Below are 22,091 nucleotides of genomic sequence, written 5' to 3'. Positions count from 1 at the left end.
GGGCTCACAGCAACCGGGAGAGGAGAGCCAAGCTCACACAGGACATTACATGCCTGGGGCTTCACCGGGACTCTGTATTGGGGAAACCAGTGGCCGAGGCTGCGCCCTAGTTGGCAGTGCACCCTAGGCAGCTGCCTAGTTTGCCTCGCGGTAGCATCGGCCCTGCATGGTGTGGCAGTGAGCTATGTTAGTGTATGGCAGCATTTTTTTAATATCTTTGTTTTTAGCCACAGAATTGTGTTTTATCAAGGTTTTTTTTACAATAAATACTGCACTATGAACTATTTGTTTATCCATGGAGTATGGTGTGCTTGTATCATCACATGAGTGGATGTCAACTCAGCATTGGAGGAGTAACAGAGCCAGACTTGGAACCAGTAATGTGTGTATGGATCTGGGATTCCAAGGAGATCTGGCCATTTGCCATATGTGATATGAGCGAGCATGCTGCTTATAACTTGGCAGTGAAATTGTCTGGTGAGTGTCCAATTTCAAGTTTTTGCAAAATAATCTTCTTCTCACTGGAAGCACTTGGGGTGTCTTTAAAGAGGATTATTTATTTATTGAATTGTACAGTTGTGGTGCTACTGAATGGGAACATTTATTTCACTGAAGTTTTGTGTGAACTGTTTCCTATGAACTTTATTTTTGTTTCAATTGGGATTTATTTAAGTGCTGCAGTTTGTTATATTATATTTGGAAGCTTACAATAAGACAAGACAAAGAACTTTTAAGTTACTTTTAAGGTACCCAAACACTGAGTAGTAATAAATATAATACAAACCCGAATCCAAAAAAGTTGTGACACTGTACAAATTGTGAATAAAAACAGAATGCAATGATGTGGAAGTTTAAAATTTCAATATTGTATTCAGAATACAACATAGATGACATATCCAATGTTTAAACTGAGAGATTGTATCATTTTAAGGGAAAAAGAAAATTATTTTAAATTGTATGGCATCAACACATCTCAAAAAAGTTGGGACATAGTATTCAACTTAAAGATTATTTACCTGGGACAAGCAATAACTCATGAAGCATATCTAGGAATCAATGTTTCACTGCTTCAGGATTTGAAAGAGGTTACAAGGTCTAGAATGAAAGAGCATAAATATTGTGCTACATAACAGAGAAAATGATTTCCAGTATCACAATGAAATGAGAGTTTGTATACATACATCAGTTAAAGCAATGGTAAAGTTTAAGAATAAAAGAAAAAAAAAAATCTCGCTGTAAGGTAATATCACATTGTGCTAGTATGTATTACATACTTGCACATTATGGGAGGCTTACCTAAAATGAATCCCTCTAGCAGTGCGCTGTCACTACTGCAGAGGCTTCCATCTTCACCCAGTCTTCCAGGAGTCAGGGTTTACAGCACAGAGTTATGAAGGAACGGCACGGCTATTCCATTTCTTCAGAGCACATGTGCCAATGATACACCGGCTGCTGCTCACTGGGATATCTCCTAAATGGTGCTCATTTAGGAGATATTCATTTTACCTACAGGTACGCTTTATTAAAAGCTTACCTGTAGATAAAAATGGGCAAAAAGAGTTTACTGCCACTTTAAGAAGTAATATGATAGAAAAAAGCCACCAGGGTGAATGCCAGAATGGCCAATGAAAACCACCAGAAAGGTATAATTATAAATAGGGATATAACCAGGTAAACATGAACCATATGCCTAAAATGTCTGAAAACATGAAGCAGGGAAAATATTATTAATATTGTTGAGCCTGGTTGGTGGAATGTCAAATATCATAGGCCCCCCATACTTACAGCAAAGTAGGGGTAGATGACTCACCAGGAAGGTGAGTCAACCAGACCAGCACCTGAGGAGGTGGATCGTTAAAAAGGGGTGCCCAACATTTTGAATAGCTGGAAAAGGTCCCCTCTAAAGCAAGAGCAAGGTATTTTTAATAGGGAAAGTGATAACAGTTATCTGCCATGCAACTGGGTGGGAAGAAAAAACATTCAAAATAGGATAAATCTAAATCCAAAACCAAAACACACATTTATTATTGTTATCAATCTGGCTGGCCCTGTATGTAGGACTAGTACCTCCAAAGGGTAGTGGGCTCATGGGTAGGAAGATTCCAGCTGTATATTGATGGTCAAGAATATCATCCCGAAGATCTGGAAAAGGAACCCTCCATATAGCAAAAGCAAGGTTTTTTGGAGGGCAGTTGGTAACAGTTTACAAGACTACACCCTAGCCCTTTTACTCCACTCCTCCATACCAAGGAAATATCATATGAAATATTTGACTATGCACATGATCAGTCAGACAGTGCATCCCCGTTCATTTATGGTAACATCACCCTTCCAGCCTGGTTCAGCAGATTACAGGAATGTAGGAAATTATCAATATAGCACAAGATTGTTTAGATAAATACACAGGAATTTGGGCCTGCTTGATACATGACTGGACCACTACCACTTACAAATAGATATTTACTCCTAGCCTAAATACACAGCTGATCTTACCCATTGGGTTTGCCTATTATAAAAGATGCTTCTATCTGCCTAGAGAAACATTGGAATTGCCATTCTGGAGCACAGTATAACTGCCATGTAGGATGAACCCTGCATTATATGCCTTATTAAGGGAGGCCCACCTCTAGCACTTTCTTTCCATTATTTTTTATTAAAGATTTGCAATGACAAGGTCCAAAAAGACAATTTCATCAGCAGGTTATTGTTAACAATAAAACAGTAATTGAACATGGCTTGGAAATAAAAGACCCTTATGCATACAAAATACCTGTCATCGGAAATTAAGACCAATCAGTTGACTATGGTAATAGAATAGAAGTAACAGAAAGATTAGTTTATAACAGAAAAAATACCACCATTGACTTTGCTGTAAGTCACCACTAATTAAAATACTGAGCAAGATACCAGTATTTCAAGGGGGAGTCTCTGGAAATGTTGCGACCACCTGTCTGAAAATTGAGAAGTTGAGCTAGAGGAGCATGCAAAGAATTTCTCATAAAGGTATTGGGTTTTTACTCTCATTATCACATCTAATACATTAGTTGCGTTAGTAGTCCTCCAAACAGAGCTGATAGTTAGGTGGGCTGCAATAAGTCTGTGGTTGACTATGCATCGAAATTGTGTGGGTATACTTTCGATAACAAGATTTAATTGAGCTAGTAAAGGCTTAGGGGGGAACAGAACTCCAGGGACAGATGTAATCAGTGAAAACACTGATTTCCAGAGACTCATCATTTGCATTCCCACATTAGGTGTATTGGTGTCCCCTTAGAGCCACAGTCCCGCCAGCAAAGGTTGTAGTAGCCTTTAAATATTTGTAATAACTTCATAGGGGTCAAGTAGCTCATGTGTAAAAGTTTCAGATCCCAACGATTTGCTTAATGAGAGTATTTATAGCTCGACTGAACTGTTTTACTCCATGTACACAGGGTAGAAGTCATATTGAAGTCCTTCCCCCAATTTAACATATTAGAAGCTTTAGTGGGAGTGTTATTATTTTGTAATTTTAAGTAAAACCAGAAGACTGACGTACCTGTACGTCAACTTGAAGAAGTGGTTGTATCGGGGTAATGCCTGTGGTTGCAGGCATCACCCTGGTACCGTTTTTTAGAGCCGATGGTCGGCTTTCTGATGATAACAACCGATGCAGCTCAGCAGCTGCTTAGCCATTATCCCAGAGAGTGGGAGGGAGTGAGGGAACGTGGGAACGTGGGAACGTGGGAACATCCCCCCCTCCCACTGCCTTCCACCTCTCTGCCTTGGTCTCTGTCCGGGTCTCTTGTCCCACCAGGGGAGAGGTTAGAGTCCTGAACAAAGCTGGATTCGGCTTAGATCGGGTCTCCGATCAAGTAACCTGGAGCAACGTAACAACGTCACCTCTGGTTTAATCGGCTGCTAATGGCACCGATTTAAAAAACTGACAGTATTCAAAAATTCAGATTTCGGCATTTTGAATACTTTGAAGTGTAGTGGAGGGGTTTGGGGTCTTTTAGACCCCTGATCCCTTCATAAAGAGTACCTATCACTGCCTATGACTGTAACAAGGGATGTTTACATTCCTTGTGACAGCAAAAAAAGTAATCAGATTTTTCTTTTTTTAAGGAACAGTGTTATAAATAAAAAATAAAATTCATAGGAAAACCTTTTTTAAAGAGCTCCCATCCCTGTGAGCTTGTGCACCAAAGAAAACGCATACGTAAGTCGCACCCGCAAAGGTAAACAGTATTCAAATCACACATGTGAGGTATCGCCACGATTGTCAGAGTGAGAGCAATAATTCTATCAAAAGACCTTTCTCTGTAACTCTAAACTGGTAACCGTTAAATTTTTTTCATTTTGAATTATTGTTTTTTTTAATTCTAATTCATTTTTTACATTTAAATCTAACAAGTTACGTTTACTAATATGACCAATCTTATATTTGGATTTTAAATGTTCTACATTGTAGGAAAAATGATGTTTTATGATATATTCATACACCACTATACACATACTCCTTTTGTGCAATGGTATCCTTGATCTTATTAATGCTGCACTCCATTCATTTATTTATGTATGCATTATTTTTCGTTTTCATTTTTAGTATTTTAATGTTGTTTTTTAATCATACTGATTCCTTGGTTATAGCGACCTATGGGTCATATAAATTTGCCATTACTTGGAGCAGCCACCGAATCTTAGGACCCAGCGGCTGCCTCTCCATCTCCATTTAAGCCCCTACCTAATATGGCACTGCATAGGCCTGAAGGAGTGCATGCTCAGCAAACGCGCTGCCTATGAGATCCCTTCACATCCAGGAAGTGATGTCAAGAAGAGTCAACCGTGCGTTCCACGGCTCCAGGAAGTGCCGCCATCCACTGGCAGTGTCCCCACGAGTCACAGCGGCTTGAGGCCATTCTGACACACTGCTCCGCTGACAGGGATGATTTACAAATTTTTTAAAGCATTGCCAACAGCATAAGAGCTGGGGGGGGGAAGAAGCAACAGTACACTGATCTTCTCAGTGAATGGCTGTGCAAGAGGGGTGTGTAAAGACAAGTCTGATCATTGAAGGAGAGCAGGCTGAGTTCCCAGCACAGCTAGAGAACTGACCACGGTGTGCTCTCCTGCTTAGTGTGGTCATTTTATAATAGGAAAGCAGAGGGACTAACAGGAACAACAGGGATTTCACACAAAGGGAGCAATACAAAGAGAACAGAATACTTTCTCATACTAGTACATGGTACAGCTCAGAGGCGTAACTACAACCTTCAGGGCCACGGTGCAAGAAACCATGAAGGGCCCCCCCCCCCCCACATCTGGTCCCAGGCCTCTACCTCCGGGCCAGGGGCCCTTTACTCCCGTCGTGGGGCACTTTATTACAGCACTGCAACGACCCCCTTCCTGCCATCTTGGCCCCCCTCACGTTGGTAGAACCTTTGTGGCCCTGGTAGTTTCGCCCCCACTGTGTATCACCTGTATTTAGATACTGCTATAAATGTTATAGATTTTACTGACATATAAGATCTGCACTCCCAGCTTCCAAAAGGCTTCTAAACATGATGGTACTGATTGGCTCAGTGCGCAGACCCTGAGCTGATCACCAATGACAGGAGAACCAGCATACCCATTGCCAACCTCGGAAATATGAGCTGCAGTGGTGCAGGAGGAGAGCTCTGACAGCAAGTTGCTCATGCTGGGGACACTGATGGATGAACAGACTGACAGCACTGGGCTAGCAGCAGTTGGGAGCGGCGGGGAACCAAGCCAGGCGGTGGATATCAGTACCAGCAGGGCTGGCGCAGGGATTTTTGTCTATACAGGTAAAGGTGCATTTTGGTGCCCCCACCCCCCTCTCCTCTCCACAATGCAACCCCCCCCCCACCCCCACCCTTCTCCTCTCCACAATGCACCCCCCACTTTCTACAGTCGCGCTGGGACCTCAGCAAAAATCCTCTCCCCATTTCTAGCACAGATCTTCTCCCCCAGGTCCTCCCTTCCAGCAAAAAAACCCTCCCCCATAAGTACTTTCCCCAGTTCTTTCACAAACCCCACTATCCTAATCTCCTCTCCTAGTACAAACACCCTCCCCCCCAAAAAAAAAATCCTTTCCCCTTCTAATACAGATCCATGCTTCCCAACTGTCCTAGTTTGGTGGGACCCTCCTGAGATACAAATGAAATCCTGTGTATCCAGACTAAGGGTCTGTTCATACCAGAATGCCGTGAGGGAAACCCACATCTTGTGTGTGTTTCCCACACTGTATTCAGAATGCAGTGCTGTAATGATCCACCGGGGGTGTGTCAACTTAATGACTCCCCAAATGCAGGTCGCAAATGCAGTGTTTGCCTGCACCAGTCCAGATTGTATGATCAGAAGTATCATGCGATCCAGTTGCAGTGCATTTTGTAAACTAGAGCATGCACAGCTCTTAATGAAGATGGGCACAATTTCAGCCCATTCAAATGCAAGGGCTGAAATCGCACAGCACTGGGAAGGCATGTGAATCACACAGCAACACAGTGCATTCCTTTGGGATTCGTGGTGTGAGCCGGCCCTGAATCCTGGAGCCCAGTGCTGAAAAAAGTTCCAGCTCTCGGCTCCACTAACTTGCCTGACAGGGGGGTACTAGTGTGGGCACCTGGGATCCCAGACACCACAATTGTCTCCTCAATAGCAGCCAGCATCTCTTTGAAGAAGAGGGACAAGTTGTCAAAAAAGGAATGCTCACAGTGATTTTGGGGGGGGGGTGCTGTATGTGCTAGGGGGCACTTTGAAGGGGAGAGAACTGGTGCTGAAGGGGAGGGGGGGTCGAATTTTATATTTAACCCCCCTTCTTGCACAAATTTTCTCCCCTCCCAAAGTGCCCCCAAGCACATACAGCATCCTCTTATCCCCCCCAAATCGCTGTGAGTATTCTTCTTTGACAACTTGTTCACCTTCCCCTGCAAGTGTCATGTTGTACATTTCAGATTCAAAACAAACCTCAGATCAGCATGTCCTGTTGATGCTGTGTCCATTCTCTTCCCCCTCCTGTCTGTGTATAGGAAGACATCCGAGCCGAGGAGGGGGAGGAGCTTCAGTCCGTGTGTGCAGTGTGAGGATGGAGGGGGAGAAAGGGAGAGGTGCAGCTGCCCTACAAAGTAATCACAGCGTTTGGGACCTGAAACACCCCGCACAAGCTGTGAGCAATTCACTGTAGCCAAGTGAGTACCAGCAGTTTTGGAGCTCACCATCTTTGCAGCCGCTACATCAGACGCTGGACAGGAAGTCTTTTCTGCTGTCTCCGGGCCCCCTTACAGTGGTGGTACACAAAGGCCCAGTCGCAAGTGCGACTGCTGCGACCCTGGTAGTTCCGCCACTGGTACAGCTGGTACATATCAGGAATACGAAATTCTGGGGTAACAAACACTTTAAGTATGGCCAGGGGACTGTATCAAATGCTTTTCTAATGTCTAGAGACAAGAGAAAGATAAGATTTTTTCTAGAATTAGTCCATATGGATAAATTGTAGAATTCTGCTTATATTATTACTCGCTCATCTCTTAGGCATGAAATTAACTTAGTCTTTACTTTTTAATTAATTTATTCCACTTTTCAGATAGGTCGCCAATATTTTAAAGAGGATTTTAGCATCATAGTTAAGAAGTAAAATAGGGCAGAAATTAGCCCAAATAGTATTGTCACAATTTGGTTTGGTAACATGCATATAGAAGCAAGGAGTGTGTCAAGGATAAAATTATCATCCTTTAATAAGCCATTGTAACTGGCCATCAATTCGGAGCTAAAATTTCAGGAACAGATATTGATTAGTGTTGAGCGAACACGGACTGTATTATTCGTGTTCGTACCGAATAATTGGATTTTTTGTACCCGAACACGGACACGGACACTTTACTGTATGTTCGGGTAAAAATCCGTGTTCGGTCGTTTTATTTCCGGGTTTTGCATGCTTTGGCGCTCTTTTCATGGCGGGCTTTCAACAGCCAATCAACAATCGTTTAACTGGTGTGCCTTAAGCCATCCCAGCCATGCCTGCAAATGTCTCAGTAGCTGTGATTGGCCGTCTGAAGCATGTGACCAAGTCTTTATAAGTTCGAGGCAGCCGCAGCGGCGTCATTATGCTGCTTAGATTCAGGGACAGAGCACACATCAACGTGCTGGCTGCTGATTAGGGAAAGATAGGCAGGAAAAAACCATTTGTGTCCGGATAGAATTGAGGGACAGGTCGGAGTGTTTAGGCAGGGCGAGTTGTAGGCATTTTAGGGATAGAGTCTGCTGAATTATATAGGGTCAGTGTCTTCTACAAACTACAATCGATATTGCTGTGTGGGGGGTGGGGTCTGCACTCAATCCTGATCTACGATCTCTTCTCAATCCTGTTAGGGACAGAGTCTGCTGAATTTTAGGGAAACTGTGTTCTACAAACTACAATCGATATTGCTGTGTGGTGTGGGATTGGAGATAGGCAGGTGTCAGTGATCCACATCCATTTTTCTGTGTGTGAGCTGCAGTGAACACAATATTTTTGGGCTGCAGTGAACACAATCTTTTTGGGCTGCAGTGAACACAATCTTTTTGGGCTGCAGTGAACACAATCTTTTTGGGCTGCAGTGAACACAATCTTTTTGGGCTGCAGTGAACACAATCTTTTTGGGGTGCAGTGAACAAAATCTTTTTGGGGTGCAGTGAACACAATCCTTTTTGGTGTGCAGTGAACACAATCTTTGTGGGGTGCAGTGAACAAAATCCTTTGTGGGGTGCAGTGAACACAATCTTTTTGGGGTGCAGTGAACAAAATCCTTTTTGGGGTGCAGTGAACAACATCCTTTTTGGGGTGCAGTGAACAACAATCTTTTTGGGGTGCAGTGAACAAAATCCTTTGTGGGGTGCAGTGAACACAATCTTTTTGGGGTGCAGTGAACACAATCTTTTTGGGGTGGAGTGAACAACATCCTTTTTGGGGTGCAGTGAACAAAATCCTTTTTGGGGTGCAGTGAACAAAATCATTTTTGGGGTGCAGTGAACACAATCTTTTTGGGGTGCAGTGAACACAATCTTTGTGGGGTGCAGTGAACACAATCTTTTTGGGGTGGAGTGAACAACATCCTTTTTGGGGTGCAGTGAACAACATCCTTTTTGGGGTGCAGTGAACACAATCTTTTTGGGGTGCAGTGAACACAATCTTTGTGGGGTACAGTGAACAGAATCTTTGTGGGGTGCAGTGACCACAATCTTTGGGGGGTACAGTGAACACAATCTTTGTGAGGTGCAGTGAACACAATCTTTGTGGGGTGCAGTGAACACAATCATTGTGGGGTGCAGTGAACTCAATCTTTGTGGGGTACAGTGAACACAATCTCATACTGAAGGTTTGAGGGTGCTGCCTGTTCCATACTCCCCCTACTCCTCATCTAGCCTTTTAGGGGTACAAACAATAGTAATTGGGGCCTAGTGTGGTTGTGTACGTGTGATATACATACACTTTTTTGGGATCATATTTTCTATTCCGCTATTTAATCAAAAACCTTTGGGGATCAGTTAAATTGGGGGATAGTCTGTGTTGGTACGTGTGAGAGAGATCCACCTTTCCAAGTTGTTGGGGTTCATCTCATACTTCTGAAGGTTTGAGGGTGCTGCCTGTTCCATACTCCCCCTACTCCTAGCCTTTTAGGGGTACAAACAATAGTAATTGGGGCCTAGTGTGGTTGTGTACGTGTGATATACATACACTTTTTTGGGATCATATTTTCTATTCCGCTATTTAATCAAAAACCTCTGGGGATCAGTTAAATTGGGGGATAGTCTGTGTTGGTACGTGTGAGAGAGATCCACCTTTCCAAGTTGTTGGGGTTCATCTCATACTTCTGAAGGTTTGAGGGTGCTGCCTGTTCCATACTCCCCCTACTCCTAGCCTTTTAGGGGTACAAACAATAGTAATTGGGGCCTAGTGTGGTTGTGTACGTGTGATATACATACACTTTTTTGGGATCATATTTTCTATTCCGCTATTTAATCAAAAACCTTTGGGGATCAGTTAAATTGGGGGATAGTCTGTGTTGGTACGTGTGAGAGAGATCCACCTTTCCAAGTTGTTGAGGTTCATCTCATACTTCTGAAGGTTTGAGGGTGCTGCCTGTTCCATACTCCCCCTACTCCTAGCCTTTTAGGGGTACAAACAATAGTAATTGGGGCCTAGTGTGGTTGTGTACGTGTGATATACATACACTTTTTTGGGATCATATTTTCTATTCCGCTATTTAATCAAAAACCTCTGGGGATCAGTTAAATTGGGGGATAGTCTGTGTTGGTACGTGTGAGAGAGATCCACCTTTCCAAGTTGTTGGGGTTCATCTCATACTTCTGAAGGTTTGAGGGTGCTGCCTGTTCCATACTCCCCCTACTCCTAGCCTTTTAGGGGTACAAACAATAGTAATTGGGGCCTAGTGTGGTTGTGTACGTGTGATATACATACACTTTTTTGGGATCATATTTTCTATTCCGCTATTTAATCAAAAACCTCTGGGGATCAGTTAAATTGGGGGATAGTCTGTGTTGGTACGTGTGAGAGAGATCCACCTTTCCAAGTTGTTGGGGTTCATCTCATACTTCTGAAGGTTTGAGGGTGCTGCCTGTTCCATACTCCCCCTACTCCTAGCCTTTTAGGGGTACAAACAATAGTAATTGGGGCCTAGTGTGGTTGTGTACGTGTGATATACATACACTTTTTTGGGATCATATTTTCTATTCCGCTATTTAATCAAAAACCTTTGGGGATCAGTTAAATCGGGGGATAGTCTGTGTTGGTACGTGTGAGAGAGATCCACCTTTCCAAGTTGTTGAGGTTCATCTCATACTTCTGAAGGTTTGAGGGTGCTGCCTGTTCCATACTCCCCCTACTCCTAGCCTTTTAGGGGTACAAACAATAGTAATTGGGGCCTAGTGTGGTTGTGTACGTGTGATATACATACACTTTTTTGGGATCATATTTTCTATTCCGCTATTTAATCAAAAACCTTTGGGGATCAGTTAAATTGGGGGATAGTCTGTGTTGGTACGTGTGAGAGAGATCCACCTTTCCAAGTTGTTGGGGTTCATCTCATACTTCTGAAGGTTTGAGGGTGCTGCCTGTTCCATACTCCCCCTACTCCTAGCCTTTTAGGGGTACAAACAATAGTAATTGGGGCCTAGTGTGGTTGTGTACGTGTGATATACATACACTTTTTTGGGATCATATTTTCTATTCCGCTATTTAATCAAAAACCTTTGGGGATCAGTTAAATTGGGGGATAGTCTGTGTTGGTACGTGTGAGAGAGATCCACCTTTCCAAGTTGTTGAGGTTCATCTCATACTTCTGAAGGTTTGAGGGTGCTGCCTGTTCCATACTCCCCCTACTCCTAGCCTTTTAGGGGTACAAACAATAGTAATTGGGGCCTAGTGTGGTTGTGTACGTGTGATATACATACACTTTTTTGGGATCATATTTTCTATTCCGCTATTTAATCAAAAACCTTTGGGGATCAGTTAAATTGGGGGATAGTCTGTGTTGGTACGTGTGAGAGAGATCCACCTTTCCAAGTTGTTGCGGTTCATCTCATACTTCTGAAGGTTTGAGGGTGCTGCCTGTTCCATACTCCCCCTACTCCTAGCCTTTTAGGGGTACAAACAATAGTAATTGGGGCCTAGTGTGGTTGTGTACGTGTGATATACATACACTTTTTTGGGATCATATTTTCTATTCCGCTATTTAATCAAAAACCTTTGGGGATCAGTTAAATTGGGGGATAGTCTGTGTTGGTACGTGTGAGAGAGATCCACCTTTCCAAGTTGTTGGGGTTCATCTCATACTTCTGAAGGTTTGAGGGTGCTGCCTGTTCCATACTCCCCCTACTCCTAGCCTTTTAGGGGTACAAACAATAGTAATTGGGGCCTAGTGTGGTTGTGTACGTGTGATATACATACACTTTTTTGGGATCATATTTTCTATTCCGCTATTTAATCAAAAACCTTTGGGGATCAGTTAAATTGGGGGATAGTCTGTGTTGGTACGTGTGAGAGAGATCCACCTTTCCAAGTTGTTGGGGTTCATCTCATACTTCTGAAGGTTTGAGGGTGCTGCCTGTTCCATACTCCCCCTACTCCTAGCCTTTTAGGGGTACAAACAATAGTAATTGGGGCCTAGTGTGGTTGTGTACGTGTGATATACATACACTTTTTTGGGATCATATTTTCTATTCCGCTATTTAATCAAAAACCTTTGGGGATCAGTTAAATTGGGGGATAGTCTGTGTTGGTACGTGTGAGAGAGATCCACCTTTCCAAGTTGTTGGGGTTCATCTCATACTTCTGAAGGTTTGAGGGTGCTGCCTGTTCCATACTCCCCCTACTCCTAGCCTTTTAGGGGTACAAACAATAGTAATTGGGGCCTAGTGTGGTTGTGTACGTGTGATATACATACACTTTTTTGGGATCATATTTTCTATTCCGCTATTTAATCAAAAACCTTTGGGGATCAGTTAAATTGGGGGATAGTCTGTGTTGGTACGTGTGAGAGAGATCCACCTTTCCAAGTTGTTGGGGTTCATCTCATACTTCTGAAGGTTTGAGGGTGCTGCCTGTTCCATACTCCCCCTACTCCTAGCCTTTTAGGGGTACAAACAATAGTAATTGGGGCCTAGTGTGGTTGTGTACGTGTGATATACATACACTTTTTTGGGATCATATTTTCTATTCCGCTATTTAATCAAAAACCTTTGGGGATCAGTTAAATTGGGGGATAGTCTGTGTTGGTACGTGTGAGAGAGATCCACCTTTCCAAGTTGTTGGGGTTCATCTCATACTTCTGAAGGTTTGAGGGTGCTGCCTGTTCCATACTCCCCCTACTCCTAGCCTTTTAGGGGTACAAACAATAGTAATTGGGGCCTAGTGTGGTTGTGTACGTGTGATATACATACACTTTTTTGGGATCATATTTTCTATTCCGCTATTTAATCAAAAACCTGTGGGGATCAGTTAAATTGGGGGATAGTCTGTGTTGGTACGTGTGAGAGAGATCCACCTTTCCAAGTTGTTGGGGTTCATCTCATACTTCTGAAGGTTTGAGGGTGCTGCCTGTTCCATACTCCCCCTACTCCTAGCCTTTTAGGGGTACAAACAATAGTAATTGGGGCCTAGTGTGGTTGTGTACGTGTGATATACATACACTTTTTTGGGATCATATTTTCTATTCCGCTATTTAATCAAAAACCTTTGGGGATCAGTTAAATTGGGGGATAGTCTGTGTTGGTACGTGTGAGAGAGATCCACCTTTCCAAGTTGTTGGGGTTCATCTCATACTTCTGAAGGTTTGAGGGTGCTGCCTGTTCCATACCCCCCCTACTCCTCATCTAGCCTTTTAGGGGTACAAACAATAGTAATTGGGGCCTAGTGTGGTTGTGTACGTGCGAGATACATACACTTTTTTTGATCATATTTCCTATTCCGCTATTCAATAAAAACCTTTGAGGATCAATTGAATTGCGGGATAGTCTGTGTCGGTACGTGTGAGAGAGATCCACCTTTCCAAGTTGTTGGGGTTCATCTCATACTTCTGAAGGTTTGAGGGTGCTGCCTGTTCCATACCCCCCCTACTCCTCATCTAGCCTTTTAGGGGTACAAACAATAGTAATTGGGGCCTAGTGTGGTTGTGTACGTGCGAGATACATACACTTTTTTTGATCATATTTCCTATTCCGCTATTCAATAAAAACCTTTGAGGATCAATTGAATTGCGGGATAGTCTGTGTCGGTACGTGTGAGAGAGATCCACCTTTCCAAGTTGTTGGGGTTCATCTCATACTTCTGAAGGTTTGAGGGTGCTGCCTGTTCCATACCCCCCCTACTCCTCATCTAGCCTTTTAGGGGTACAAACAATAGTAATTGGGGCCTAGTGTGGTTGTGTACGTGCGAGATACATACACTTTTTTTGATCATATTTCCTATTCCGCTATTCAATAAAAACCTTTGAGGATCAATTGAATTGCGGGATAGTCTGTGTCGGTACGTGTGAGAGAGATCCACCTTTCCAAGTTGTTGGGGTTCATCTCATACTTCTGAAGGTTTGAGGGTGCTGCCTGTTCCATACCCCCCCCTACTCCTCATCTAGCCTTTTAGGGGTACAAACAATAGTAATTGGGGCCTAGTGTGGTTGTGTACGTGCGAGATACATACACTTTTTTTGATCATATTTCCTATTCCGCTATTCAATAAAAACCTTTGAGGATCAATTGAATTGCGGGATAGTCTGTGTCGGTACGTGTGAGAGAGATCCACCTTTCCAAGTTGTTGGGGTTCATCTCATACTTCTGAAGGTTTGAGGGTGCTGCCTGTTCCATACCCCCCCTACTCCTCATCTAGCCTTTTAGGGGTACAAACAATAGTAATTGGGGCCTAGTGTGGTTGTGTACGTGCGAGATACATACACTTTTTTTGATCATATTTCCTATTCCGCTATTCAATAAAAACCTTTGAGGATCAATTGAATTGCGGGATAGTCTGTGTCGGTACGTGTGAGAGAGATCCACCTTTCCAAGTTGTTGGGGTTCATCTCATACTTCTGAAGGTTTGAGGGTGCTGCCTGTTCCATACCCCCCCTACTCCTCATCTAGCCTTTTAGGGGTACAAACAATAGTAATTGGGGCCTAGTGTGGTTGTGTACGTGCGAGATACATACACTTTTTTTGATCATATTTCCTATTCCGCTATTCAATAAAAACCTTTGAGGATCAATTGAATTGCGGGATAGTCTGTGTCGGTACGTGTGAGAGAGATCCACCTTTCCAAGTTGTTGGGGTTCATCTCATACTTCTGAAGGTTTGAGGGTGCTGCCTGTTCCATACCCCCCCTACTCCTCATCTAGCCTTTTAGGGGTACAAACAATAGTAATTGGGGCCTAGTGTGGTTGTGTACGTGCGAGATACATACACTTTTTTTGATCATATTTCCTATTCCGCTATTCAATAAAAACCTTTGAGGATCAATTGAATTGCGGGATAGTCTGTGTCGGTACGTGTGAGAGAGATCCACCTTTCCAAGTTGTTGGGGTTCATCTCATACTTCTGAAGGTTTGAGGGTGCTGCCTGTTCCATACCCCCCCTACTCCTCATCTAGCCTTTTAGGGGTACAAACAATAGTAATTGGGGCCTAGTGTGGTTGTGTACGTGCGAGATACATACACTTTTTTTGATCATATTTCCTATTCCGCTATTCAATAAAAACCTTTGAGGATCAATTGAATTGCGGGATAGTCTGTGTCGGTACGTGTGAGAGAGATCCACCTTTCCAAGTTGTTGGGGTTCATCTCATACTTCTGAAGGTTTGAGGGTGCTGCCTGTTCCATACTCCCCCTACTCCTCATCTAGCCTTTTAGGGGTACAAACAATAGTAATTGGGGCCTAGTGTGGTTGTGTACGTGTGATATACATACACTTTTTTTGGATCATATTTTCTATTCCGTTATTTAATTTAACTGGGCCTCCATGCGAGACCTGTGTGCCTTGTTGCGCTGTTTTGAGTACTCCACCAACATGGCCAGTGGCAATGACGCCGTTCTCAGCTTAACTATCCCACTTCTATGCCTCCTTGAAAAAACAATTCGGGCGATGATGGAAGAGGATGTGGCACAGGATGAGGAGGAGGAGGAGGATGAAGAGGTAACATTTCCAAGGCTTTCAGGGCAGTCATTCGCAAGGGGCTCCGAGGGTGGGTTCCTGCACACGCAAACGCCAGGGACGCAATTGTCCAGCAGGGGCACAGTTCTGGAGGATGAGGAGGATGAGGAGGAGGAGGAGCTGGAGGAGGAGATGGAACCATGTTCACAGCAGGGTGGCACCCAGGCCAGCTCATGGCCATCACTGGTGCGTGGCTGGGGGGATACAGAGGACACGGACCATACACCTCCCACAGAGGACAGCCTTTCGTTGCCTCTGGGCAGCCTGGCACACATGAGCGATTACATGCTGCAGTGTCTCCACAACGACCGCCGAGTTGCCCACATTCTAACTTGTGCTGATTACTGGGTGGCCACGCTGCTGGATCCCCGTTACAAGGACAACGTACCGTCCTTAATTCACTCACTGGAGCGCGATCGCAAGATGCGCGAGTACAAGCGCACGCTGGTAGACGCCATGCTGCTGGCATTCCCATCTGACAGCGGGGCCACAGTGGAAGCACAAGGCAGAGGAGGAGGAGGAGGAGGTCGCCAACGCAACCAGGGCACCGCCAGCACCTCAGAAGGCAGGGTTAGCATGGCCGAAATGTGGAAAAGCTTTGTCAGCACGCCACAACAAACAGCAGCACCAGCAGCTCAGATGGAACGTCTTAGCAGGAGGCAGCATTTTACCAACATGGTGGAGCAGTATGTGTGCACACGCCTACATGTAGTGAATGACGGGTCTGCCCCCTTCAACTTCTGGGTCTCCAAATTGGGCACATGGCCTGAGCTTGCCCTTTACGCCTTGGAGGTGCTGGCGTGCCCTGCAGCCAGTGTATTATCTGAACGGGTATTTAGCACGGCTGGGGGCGTTATAACAGACAAGCGCAGCCGCCTGTCCAGAGACAATGTGGACAAGCTCACGTTCATTAAAATGAACCAGGCATGGATCCCACGGGACTTTTCCGTACCTTATGCAGAATAGCAATGGATACCGACCTTACCCACCCATTGTTCCATTTTTGCTCTTTCTCACTCTTTTGGGGTGTACCCTCATTTAAAATTTGTGAAAAGAAGCAGTGTTGGCTACCTCGTCCTCCTCCTCAGGGCCAGATTAATGTAGGGGCTATTGGAGCTGCAGCTCCAGGCCCCTACCTTTTATATAGGCCCCGGGTTGGCCATATTCACTGTTACCGCTCTTCTGTCACTTGTAAACACAGAAGTCTGGCTTCTATGCTCGCTTCCCCAGGCAGCACCCTCAGAACCTCCCCACACAGCGTGAAGGCCGGACAAGGAGGGACAGTTGGCGATGCATGGATGTGTTTATGGGCTTCAGAGACAGCATCCCATGTTGAATTAGGCATGCATGGCTGCACCCTTCCTCCTCTGGGTGCATGGCAAGGCACGGCCCTAAGGCCCTTCAAAATCCTCAGCACCAAGCCCATGATGCTGTTAATCCGGCCCTGGTCCTCCTCCACCGCCGCTTCCACCTACACCGCCCATAGGTGTGCGCAGCCTATTGCATTAAGGTGTGCACCCCAAAGTTGAAATACACATGCATGTGTTTGCCAGCAGGGAGAGTAATGTATCGGGGCCATGTACCTGTAGGCAAGGAGAAATAGAGCAGAGCAGGTCCCAGGGAGATCTTTCCCATCTCCTCACTGGCAATGCTATGTGCCCTAGGTGATTAGGGTGTGCCCAGGCACACCCAGCACACCCTGTGCGCACGCCTATGTCACCGCCACATCCACCACCACCTTAACCTCCCTCCTACTCCATATGGGCCTCGTCCTTCAGAGATGAAGAAGAACATTGTTTTATTTTTCTGTTTTTTTTGTTGTTTTAAGTTATTTCCCTATCCACATTTGTTTGCAGAGCACTTGCCATGCTCTTAATTACGTTTTGCTGCCATTTGCAGCACTCTAGCCCTTTCCTTTGGTGTTTTAGAGCCATTTTAGTGCCTTAAAGTTCGGGTCCCCATTGACTTCAATGGGGTTCGGTGTCCGGGAAAAGTTCGGTAAAAGTCCGGGACACGGACCCGGACTTTTTTTTAAAGTTCGGCCGAACCCGTCGAACACGGACATCTAGGTGTTCGCTCAACCCTAATATTGATTCCTCTAATAATTTTAAAAAGGGTTTCGGAAGTACAGGTAAGTTCACTGAAGAAAAGTATTTTTCAGCTAGATTGCCATCATATGTGATTGGAGCTTGATAGAGATTGGTCAAATATTAATGAAAGATTTCTATTATTTTAGTCAGGTTACAGGTTATTGGGTTTGTGTGTGTTTTAAGACAGATAGGTTGAAATAAAGTGTCAGTTTTATGTAATTTATTAGCGAAGATAGTATGTGGTTTATCATTATACATACTGTATATTTTTTATCAATTTATTATATTTTTCAGTTTGTGTCATTAAACATACCTGTATATTAAAGGAGTTGTAAAGTCAGAAGGTTTTTTATCTTAATGCATTCTATGCATTAGGATAAAAAGATTTCTGTGTGCAGTAGCCTCCCTCAGCCCCCTAATACTTACCTGAACCTCATCTATCTCTAGGGATGTCCATGAGTCCCTCAGCCGTCCAGGACTCTCCCTCCTGACTGGCTGGGACACAGTCGTGACACCATTGGGCCCCGCTGCTGTCAATCAAAGTCAATCAGTTCAATCAAGAGAGAGAGGGGTGGGGCCGAACGGCAGCTCCGTGTCTGAATGGACACACAGAGCTGCAGCTCGGCTCGGGTGCCCCCATACCAAGTTGCTTGTTGTGGGGGAACTCTACTCAAGGGAAGACTAGGAGCAGCAAAGAGGGACCCGAAAAGAGGAGGATCCAGGCTGCCCTGTGCAAATTCACTGCACAGAGGAGGTAAGTATTACAGTACATGTTTATTTAAAATAAAAAAAACAATGAGACTTTACAATCCTTTTAGGTTGTTTCTGAACAGTGGACAAACTATCAAATAAGGATGCAGAGGGATTTTTTTATTTATTTTTTTTATGTTGTTTACTTAGATTATAAAATGTTTTCTCTAGCAGCTTAATATTTTCAGTATATTGTTTTCTAATTAGACTAGTAATCTGGATAAATTTACCATGCTTTACCGTCTTGTGTGCGCTCTATAATGTGCTGTCAGATTTAATAGGGGAAGTATTGAGAGTAAAATATTTTTTAGCGAAGCTTGGATTTTAGAAAGGACATCAGGTTTATTAAAAAGAGTCATTTAAAAACCTTCTAAAATATTTTGGTTTGTTATAAAGTGAATTAAGAAAAGTTAGAGTTGCATCATGCTTAGACCAAGAAATAGGAAGTATATCATAAGACTGAATTAAGGGTAAAAAATGGTATAAAAGGTATAAAAACATGATCAATTCTAGAATATGTTTCATGTGGTTTAGAATAAGAGGTAAAATCTTTTTTAAGTGGATGTAGTTCCCACCAAGTATCCAAAAGTGAGTATTGAGAGAGAAGTTGGGATATGTTACAGGAGGAGGGATTCATGTCAGGAGATCAAGTGACATTAGCCAAAGGAGATTTATCCATTTAGGCCCCTTTCACACATACAGTCCGTTTGTCCGTTTTTCATCCATCCGTTGACGGATGAAAAACGGACATCAATGCATCTCTATGTAAAAACGGATGACAACTGATGATCATCAGTTAACATCCGTTTTCATCCACTTCCGTCAATGTCCGTTTTTTTGAACGGATGAATGCCCTATTTTTCATCCGTCAAAAAAACGGATTGGACGAAAAACGGATGACAACGGATGAAAAACGGATGTCAACTGATGACAACGGATGAAAAACTGATGTCAACTGATGACAACGGATGAAAAACGGACGACAACGGATGAAAAACTGATGAAAAACGGATAACAACTGATGAAAAGCGGATGAAAAACGGATAACAACTGACGAAAAACGGATGAAAAACTGATGACAACTGACGAAAAACGGATGAAAAACTGATGAAAAACGGATGAAAAACTGATACATTTGACGTGACTGAACTGATGAACTGAACGGACTGTATGTGTGAAAGGGGCCTTAGGGAATAAGAACAGTATTAGAATCACCTGTAATTATTGTTGTCCCCTTTGCATGTTTCTGAATAACAGAAAAAAGATGTGAGAAAAAGGGTAGTTGTTTATTATTTAGGGCATAATATGTTAACATTTTATAATAGCGTCATCTGAAAATACTCGTACCAGTAAATATCGATCTTCAGAATTAAATATAGGCATAAAGGGAATATTTTTTTAATACCTAATAACACTCCTCTTTTTTTTACAGGAACGTTGGTAGTAAAAATAGTGGGGTAAAAATCATGGAAATAAGTGGGAAAAGAATATACAGAAAAATGATTTCCTTGGCGATATATTACATTAACATGTAACGATTTGAAGTGGCAAAGGGCCTTAGTCCTCTTGGTAAACAAGTTTAACCCTTGTAAATTAAGAGAAAAAATATTTAAAGACATCATGGGTTATTGACTAGCGTGAAGCTGGCTGGTATTTTTTCTTTGAATAAATAAGGAAGTTAAGTATGGTTAGGAAGAAAATAAGGTATTAAGACATTTTAAAAAAGGAGAAAATAAATAAATAAACAAATAAATAAATGGGGGGAAATAAAAATAATCATGATTAAAAAAAAGGAGATCATAAAAATGTGAATTAAAAAGGACACAAAAAGGTCCATTGACAAGTATTCAGAGTCATCAACATTATTGGTTGTCACAAAAAGGATTTAAAGCGAAGTTCCGGCCCCGGGGGTCAATTTTAGCTAAAATTACCCCCTGGACAGTCAGGGCTAGTACATTCCATAATGGATAGCCTCTGAACTGTCCCGGGTCGCACTTACCTGTAAGAAGAAATACTTACCTTGAAAAGTTATTCTCCAGTGCTGCCATCTCAGGTGTGGGCAGCTGAAGCCGCAGCATCCCTCTTCATGTCCTCTTCTGTGACGTCGGAGTCCCACAATGCACTGCACCAGCCCCGCTCGTCACTTCCAGTGCAGGTGCGGCATCCCTGCACAGCAGGCACTTCCTGCCCAGGCCAATTTATAGCTTTTAGTGCTGTTGCATTTTGAATGAGAATTGCGCGGTCATGCAACAGTGTACCTAAACCAAATTTATGTAATTTTTTCCCCACAAATAGAACTTTCTTTTTGTGGTATTTGATCACCGCAAGGTTTTTTCTTTTTTGCTAAACAAATAAAAAAAGACCGAAAAGTTTGAAAAAAAAAAATTTTTTGTTTATGTTAAAAATTTTTGTAAATAGATATGTTTTTTCCTGCACTGATGAGGCCATGCTGACAGCAACTGATGAGGAAGCACTGATGGGGTGGCAATGAACCCTATCAGTGCCCATCAGTGTCAACTATCAGTGCCCACCAGTGCCGCCTGCCAGTGCCCATCAGTGCCGCTTATCAGTGCCCAGCAATGCTGCCTATAAGTGCCCAGCAATGCTGCCTATCAGTGCCCAAGCAGTGCCGCCTATCAGTGACTGGTGGGGTCATGGGTGGGCATCCCTGGGGTCATGGGTGGGCATCCCTGGTGGTTCTAGTGACACCCCCCCTAAGAGTCTGCACTGGTCATCAATGACAGGCACGAACTGAGGAAATATGATCAACGGCACTTCCTATTTACTATGTGACCAGCTGTGATTGGACACAGCTGGTCACATGGTTAGCGAGATCGGAGATGCGTTGTGTCAGAGTGACACGCCGCATCACCGATCGCTGCTCTGGGGGCGCGCAGAGCCGTCATATGACGTCCGGTCAGGAAAATGCAACCACCTTCCCGCCGTCAATCGCCTATAGGCAGCACTGATGGGCACTGATATGTGGCACTGATAGGTAGCACTGATATGCAGCATTGGTGGGCACTGATAGGCGGCACTGCTTGGGCACTGATAGGCAGCATTGCTGGGCACTGATAGGCGGCACTGATGGGCACTGTCAGATGGAACTGGTGGGCACTGATAGGCGACACTGATGGGCACTGATAGGTGGCACTGATGGACACTGATAGGCAGCACTGATCGGCACTGATGGGAAGCACTGATGGGCACTGATAGACGACACTGGTGGGCAATAATGGGCACTGATGGGCAGCACTGATAGATGGCAATGATGGGCACTGGTGGGCAGCACTGATGGGGAGTGCACTGGTGGGCAGCACTGATGGGGAGGGCACTGGCGGGCTCCCTGAGCCCTGATTGCCATCCCTGGTGGCCATGGTGGGCATCCCTGGGGACATAGGTGGGCATCCCTGGGGTCATGGGTGGGCATCCCTGGTGGTTCTAGTGGCACCCCCCCCCCCAAGAGTCTGCACTGGTCATCAATGACAGGCACGAACTGAGGAAATACGATCAACAGCCCTTCCTATTTACTATGTGACCAGCTGTGATTGGACACAGCTG

The sequence above is a fragment of the Pelophylax lessonae genome (genome assembly GCF_965119305.1).
Source record: "Pelophylax lessonae genome assembly, chromosome: 8".
NCBI lineage: Eukaryota > Metazoa > Chordata > Amphibia > Anura > Ranidae > Pelophylax > Pelophylax lessonae.
The sequence above is the reverse complement of the archived record's forward strand: the minus strand, read 5'-3'. Positions refer to the sequence as shown.